Source organism: Sapajus apella, unplaced genomic scaffold (genome assembly GCF_009761245.1).
Source record: "Sapajus apella isolate SASKATOON/1434 unplaced genomic scaffold, GSC_monkey_1.0 scaffold4, whole genome shotgun sequence".
Classification (NCBI taxonomy): domain Eukaryota; kingdom Metazoa; phylum Chordata; class Mammalia; order Primates; family Cebidae; genus Sapajus; species Sapajus apella.
Genome location: NW_022436944.1, coordinates 17,581,028 through 17,589,181, shown reverse-complemented (window position 1 = coordinate 17,589,181; position 8,154 = coordinate 17,581,028).

Here is an 8,154-nt window from a genome sequence, read left to right as displayed (position 1 = left end):
AAAATAAAAAAAAAAAAAAAAAAAAAAAAAAAAAAAAAAAAAAAAAAATCCCCAAGTGTTATAGGAAGAAATGTGACATTTTTGTCAAAAGGCCACCAACTTTCATATAATTTTACCAAAGTCTCAAATGTGGTACTAGTAATGATTCACAGTGCCTATGACATGAGTTTCTCTTAAGCAGGCTTGTTCCAATACCCCCCATTACTTTCTAGTTCCAATGAAAAATTGTCAGACATTTCATCTGAGCAATGAGACTCAAGGAGAAGTTCCGCTCATTACTGGGACCTGGCTCCTAACTTCATTGCTCCAGTTCCTGGTAAATAATGAGAAGTGAGCTGCAGACCGAGTGCCGTTTCTTCCTCTTTATGGCGAGCTATGGTGACTGAAACTTTTGGATCCTTTAAAGGCAGAAAGCAGGGTCTGCTGTTACCTCATGTTCCCAGAGAGGAAATTGTGTCTTAGTTCCTATGGTAGAGCATCTTCACAGAGCTCTCATTAGGTACACAGGCATGTGACTGCTAGCACACGCACACATGCACACAATAGGTTTGATCGTCAATAAGGTTCAGGACAATTATATGGCCACTAGAATTATAACTTCCAACTATTATGAACTGAGAAACCCCTAAATATAAAACAATAGAAATAAGGCTACCTGACCACCTGTGAATATTAACTGTATCACCCCCAAAGACAGCATTTCTAAAGTTACAAAGAAGAAACTTCTAAAACCCGAGTTTTTAAAGAGGTTTGGTTTTCCCACCCCCTTTTCATGGGTTAGGAAAAATCTTTCATTTTGGTGGAAAGAGAAATCTGCAATCTGAAATTAAACTTTGAAGTTTGAAAATAAAAGAAGAACTAATTCCCAGTTCAGAAAAGGGATGCTTGGAGGTTAATCAGCCTTCTAAAGAGCTCTGTGGGACTGTTGACCCGGATACCCTCGGTACACTTGGAGACGAAGAATCAAAACCACGCTGGACCCATAACAGGCATAGATAGGTCGTGGCTGTCTCTCCGTGTGTCAGTCTCACACTCTAGGCCAGCTTCAGCCACTCAGTGTTTCACTGTGTGTATGCCTGTCGGTGTCTGTGTCTGCTTTTCTTTCTTCCTCTTTCTTCTTCTTCTTGTTTTGTTTTTTCCTGCTATTTTTCTCTACTTCATCTTTCACATTCTCTAACTGGTCATAGTGTCACCTGGAAATTTTTTTTTTGTATTTTTTTAAAATCTGGCTCCAGCAGGATGAAAATATATTTACTTTTTTAAAACTTATTTAAAATATACATGTTTCCCAATTTTAACAGACATTGATTTGAACACATTGTGGCTCTCTTAAAAAAATTGTGCTTGTTTTGAATTTGTATGTGATCTCCGACCTATGAAGTTTTTTGCCCTATGAGGTCAGTGGCTTACTCACAAGACAAAAGAAAAAAAATGTTCTTTAGTCCAGATTTAGATTAAGGAATTGCTCAAATTCAATATAAAGCGCAACATATGGGCAATACTTTTGTTTTGTTTTGTCTCCACCTGGTGGTTGTAAATCAGAACACAAGCGCTTAACGGAACTGGAAAAACAATCACTTCAGTGCCTCTCTTATGTATATGAGAGATCAAATGCTTTAATTAGAAAATAAAACTGAAAAAAAGGTAATTATCACAAAAACTTTAAAAACCTGATCTATGCCTTTTTTTGTTTTGCTTCCTTGTAGGAACCAAGGATAGAGAAAGCTTCTTAATTTTCAAATTTATTTCTGGGATTACTTTGTACCAAGGTCTGGTATTTTGCCTAACATGCTATCTTCATCTACTATAGCAAAATGCTGCTGCCCTCCTACCCCCTGGCTCCCACTTCCCATCTTCACTAAAAACTATGAGTTACGCATTCATAGTTTTCAGTGTGGATTCCAAATTTGGAAGATTCACAGCATTGAAAGTTCCACTATTGTAGGAATCTTATTTTGTTCAAAACACAAACAAATGAACAAATAAGCAATACCCAGCAGGGCTGACGAAAGACCATCACACTTTGGGCTATACACTACGTAATGACACTCCAATGTTAATTTTTCCCCTCATCTATTATTTTTTTCTGATATGCAGCATTTTTTTCTCTGCAAATATGTTGAATGAATACATTAAATATAGACTCTTATGAAGCTTCTATAGAACCTTCTCATAGAATCTTATAACGTACCTTCACATGCGATTATCATTAAATAATTTCATAGTTACAGTTATTGTTATTCTTGGTAGACTACAAGATGTTTGGGGCCATTTTAAACAATGAAATCACCAGTGAAAAGCAAAAAAAATGAGAAAAATATGGCACCATTAGACCACAAAAAGAATACCTGTTTACAATGTGAATGGAAACAAGAAGTCAGGGGTCACCTTACTCAGCCTCAGCTAGGAATGTGTACAATGGACAATATAAATTTTTTTGCTGCTCTGCATATGTTTATAAATGACCACAAAAGTGGTGCAAATATTGATTTGGGAGTTCCAAGTAAAATTTAGCAGGCAGGCTGTTATACACTGACCTGTGTCCTCCCAAAATTCATATCTTAAAGCCCTAACTCCCAGTGTGACTGTATTTGGAAATAGGGCCTTTAAGAAGGCAATTAAATGAAGTCTTAGGGTGGGCCCTAATCTGATAGAACTGGTGCCCTTTATAAGAAGAGAGACACCAAAGAACCCTCCTTCCCTCCTCCTTCCTCTCTTCTCCTGTCACTCTCCCCTGCCTCCATCTCTCTCTTTCCTGTGAGAAGGCAGTCATCTGCAAGCCAGGATAAGTGGCCTCACTGGAAACCAAATTTTCTAGCACCTCAATCTTAGAGTTAATAGCCCCCAGAACTGTGAGAAAATGTATTTCTGTTGCTCAAGTGTCCATTCTGTGGTATTTTGTTATGGCAGCCCTAGTAGACTGATCCATAGGCAAATTCACAAATACAGAATCCACAAATAATGAGGATTGACTCTCTCTCTATATTTTTTTTTGAAATGGAGTATCTCTCTGTTGCCCAGGCCAGAGTGCAGTGGTGTGGTCTTTGCTCACTGCAACCTCCACCTCCCAGGTTCAAGCAATTCTCCTGCCTCAGCCTCCCAAGTAGCTGGGATTATAGGGACCTGCCACCACACCCAGCTAATTTTTTGTATTTTTAGTAGTGATGGGGTTTCACCATGTTGGCCAGGCTGGTTTTGAACTCCTGACCTCCTGATCTGCCCACCTCGGCCTCCCAAAGTAATGTCAGTCTCCCTGCTGAACTGTAAGGTATCTGAGGGCAGGAACTGCGAAACTGCTTATTCACCACTGTTATCTCAGAGTGTACTGCCTTACCTACGGTCAATATTCAATAAATATATCATGAATATAATACATAGTTTTGTTTCCTACATCTTTCCTTGCCCTCCTATTGGCTTGCTCTTTTAAGTATACTATGTTTCACAATTCTACTGTTTTCCTACTTTAATACTGCAGAGAAATTGGGATGAGTCATATAACCTGATGGTGTTTTGTGTTTGCTGTTTGCCAAGCAATGGTTGTGATAGAGTTGTCATTGCCTGTGACTCATGAACTAGGTCATAGCGGTTTGTACTCTCTTCACTTTATTATTTTTAATTGATTTTTCTTTTTTGGTTTTAGAGACAGGGGTCTTGCTATGTTGCTTAGGCTGGTCTCAAACTCCTGAACTTATGCCTCAGCCTCCCATAGCTGGGATTACGGGTGTGAGCCACTGAACCTGGCTTATATTACCTTCACTTCTGTTGAGTCATGTGCATTGTCCCTATTGGATATGTTGAGCTTAATTGCTCTTTAAAATGTCTTCGTAATTTTACAGTATAATTCAATGTTCAAACAAAAAGGCATACAAAGATAGGCCTAGTAGCAAAGGTGGAAAAGAATTTTGATTATTTGTAAAGGAAATATTTGTTGTTGGAGGGATTACTATAATCCTATGTTTTTCTGTAAAGCAACAAGCAAGTACTTTATGAGATCTAACAAAGGAAGACAGCCAAAAGTAGATGAAGAGGAGCTACGTTTGGTAAAATAGATACATGTAAAAGGTCACCTGTCACCTTGCTACTCAATGATTGGTCTGCAACCAGCAGCATGGGCATCACCTGGAAATGTATAGGACATGCAGAATTTCAGGCCCGTACCCAGATCTACTCAGTCAGAACTAGCATTTTTTGTTTGTTTGTTTTGAGATGGAGTATTGTTCTGTCACCCAGGCTGGAGTGCATTGGTGCAGTCTTGGCTCACTGCAACCTCCGCCTCCCAGGTTCAAGTTATTCTCCTGCCTCAGCCTTTTGAGTAGCTGGGATTACAGGTGTGCACCCCCACACCCAACTAATTTTTATATTTTTAGTAGAGATGGAGTTTCACCATGTTGATCAGGCTGGTCTCGAACTCCTGACCTCATGATCCACCTGCCTCTGCCTCCCAAAGTGCTGGGATTACAGGTGTGAGCCACTGCTCCTGGCCTAGTACCTGCATTATTAATAAGACACCCAGGTGATTTAAGTGACCTGTCAAAATTGAGAAACACTGACATACCACATGCTATGAAATGCATCCTGAATATATTTGGAGATCTTATCAAATCCTTCAGACTAGATGGAAGAACTGTCAAAGCAATAAGCAATGAGAGGCTAGTATAACCAATTACTGGATAAGTATTACAGCTAAGACACCGCATCATAGGTTAACTGGCAACATTCCCTTTTGTTTCTAGTGACATATAAAATAATGGTCCTTCCTACAATCAGTGGCAACTTAGATTTGATGACATACCATAGTATGGGTTCAAGACCTTTCTTCTGTTCTAAATTGCCATGGTCACAGGTATGGAGATCCAAGAGGAGCTCATTTTGTCTCCATGTGTAGTCATTTAAGCAGCAATCTCCCAATGTTTTAGTTTCTGCTCTTGGAAAAGCCTAGAGTACAACACCAGTGGAGCAGAGAGAAAGAGAGACAAAGGGCCCTTCTTCAGAGAGGAAAAAAAAGTAACAAACCACATCTTCATGGGTGATCAAAGTACATGAAATAGATACTACTTTGACTGAAGATTGATGGGGGATTCAAAAGAAAGGGAAGTAGAAGAAGAAAATATGTAAAAATGCTCCTCAATTTTAGAGGTAAGTCTTCTTTAAATTTTTTAATTAAAAAAGCTTAGTGATATTCTTCATCATTCTGGTCCACAATCTGGGCCAGTAAATGGCTTAATATTGACAAGTTTTCTTTTTTTTCTTAAGCATTTCTGAGTTTTTATAAGTTCATATTACAAGCAAATACAAATGTATGCAAGCTTACTCATTTCAAATCCTCAAACACATTACTTCATATTATAGAGGTTGATTTAAACCCATGGGCTCTGAAACTGACTGTCAAAGTTCATAACAGCATCAGCACTTAGTTGCAATGTTACTTTGAGAAAGATAGTTAACCACTCTGTATTAGTCTGTTCTCACACTGCTATGAAGAAATACCCGAGACTGGACAATTTATAAAGAAAAGAAGTTTAATTGATTCACAGTTCCATATGGCTAGGAAATCCTCAGGAAACTTATAATCATAGCAGAAGGTACCTCTTCACAGGGTGGCAGGAGAGAGAATGAGTGCCAGCAGGGGGAAATGCCAGATGCCTATAAAACCATCAGATCTCATAAGAACTCACTCATTATCATGGGAACAGCATGGAGGAAACTGCCCCCACGATTCAATTACCACCCACTGGGTCCCTCCCATGGCATGTGGGGATGTAGTGATTAAAATTCAAGGTGAGATTAGAGTGAGGACATAGCCAAACATATCTTTCAGTCCCCGGCCCCTTGCAAATCCTGTCTTTCTCACATTTCAAAACATAATCATTCCTTTCCAACAGTCCCCCAGACTCTTAACTCATTCTGGCATTAACCCAAAAGTTCAAGTCCAAAGTCTCATTTGAGAAAAGGCAAATCCCTTCCACCTATGAGCTTGTGAAATCAAAAGCAAGTTAGTTACTTCATAGATTCAATGGGGGTACTGGCATTGGGTAAATACACCCATTCAAGATGGGAGAAATTGGCCAGGCATGGTGGCTCACGCCTGTAATCCCAGCACTTTGGGAGGCCGAGGTGGGAAGATCATTGAAAGTTAGGTGTTCGAGACCAGCATGGCCAACATAGTAAAACCCTGTTTCTACTAAAAGTACAAAAATTAACTGGGCATAGTGGCAGATGCCTGTAATCCCAGCTCCTTGGGAGGCTGAGGCATAAGAATCATTTGAACCCAGAGGCAGAGATTGCAATGAGCTGAGATTGCACCACTGCACTCCAGACTGGGCAACAGAGTGAGACTCTGTCTCAACTACATACATACATACATACATATATATATAAATACACACACACACACATACACACACACACACACACACACACACACACACACACGAGAAATCAGCCAAAACAAAGGTGCTACAGGCCCCATGAAAGTCCAATATCCAGTAGGACAGTCATTAAACCTTAAAGTTCCAAAATGATCTCCTTTGACTTCATGTCTCACATCCAGGGCATGCTGATGTAAGAGGTGGGCTTATCTTGAGGAGGTATCTGCAGCTTTTCCAGGTGCACAGTGCAAGCTGTTGGTGGATCTACGATTCTAGGGTCTGGAGGACAGTGGTTCTCTTCTCACAGCTCCACTAGGCAGTGCCCCAGTAGGGACTCTGTGTAGGGGCTTCCACCCCACATTTTCCCTCTTAACTGCCCTAGCAGAGGTTCTCCATGAGGGCTTCCCTACTCCAGAAAACTTCTGCCTAGACATCCAGGTGTTTCCATACATCCTCTGAAATCTAGGCAGAGGTCCCCAGACTTCAATTCTTGACTTCTGTGCACCCACAGGTTCAATACCATGTGGAAGATGCCAAGGCTTGGGTCTTGCACCCTGTGAAGCAATGGCCCAAGTTGTACTTTGGCCCCTTGTAGCCATGGCTGGGATGAAGGACAAGTCCCAAGGCTTCACAGAGCAGCAGTGGAGCCCTGGGGTCTGGCCCACAAAACCATTTTTTCCTCCTAGTCCTCTGGGCCTGTGACAGGAGGGCTGTCGCGAAGGTCTCTGACATGCCCTGGAGACATTTTTCCTATTGTCTTGGTTGAGCTCCTCACTACTTAAGCAAACTTCTGTAGCAGGCTTAAATTTCTCCCCAGAAAATGGGTTTTTCTTTTCTATTGCTTCACCAGGCTGCAAATTTTCCAGACCTATATGCTCTGCTTCCTCTTGAATGCTTTGCTGCTTAGAAATTTCTTCCACCAGATAACCTAAATCATCTCTCTCAAGCTCAAGGTTTCACAGATCTCTAGGGCAGGGGCAAAATACCACCAGTCTCTTTGCTAAAGCATATCAAAAGTGACCTTTACTCCAGTTTCCAACAAGTTCCTCATTTGAGACCACCTCAGCCTGGACTTCATTGTCCATATTACTATCAGCATTTTGGTCAAAGCCATTCAACAAGTCTCTAGGAAGTTCTAAACTTTCCATATTCTTGTCTTCTTCTGAGCCCTCTGAACTGTTCCAACCTCTGTCTGTTACCAAGTTCCAAAGTCACTTCCACATTTTCAGGTATCTTTATGGCAGCACCCACTCTCTGCAGCATTGTTCTCATGTAATAGTCCATTCTCATACTGCTATGAAGAAATATCCAACACTGGGTAATTTATAAAGAAAAGAGATTTAATTGACTCACAGATCTGCATGGCTGTGGAGGCCTCAGGAAACTTACAATCCTGATGGCAGACATCTCTTCACGTGGTGGCAGAAAAGAGAATGAGTGCAAGCAGGGGAAATGCCTGACACTTATAAAACCATCAGATCTCATGAGAACTCACTCACTGTCATGAAAACAGCATAGGAGAAAACCCCCATGATTTAATTGCCTCTCAACAGTTTCCTCCCATGACATGTGGGGATGATAGATTGTGGGTAACACAAGTGATCAGAGGGTCACAAAGCCTAACACAATGTACTAGGAGACACTTTCTTCTAAGACTGTGTAGATGCTTAGAACAAATACCATGAAGTGGCACATACAAATGAATGTTGTCCTCAGAAGTATTCCTTATAGCAAAAATTACTCAAAAAAACCAAAAGTATAAGCAACCCTATTATCCATGGATGGA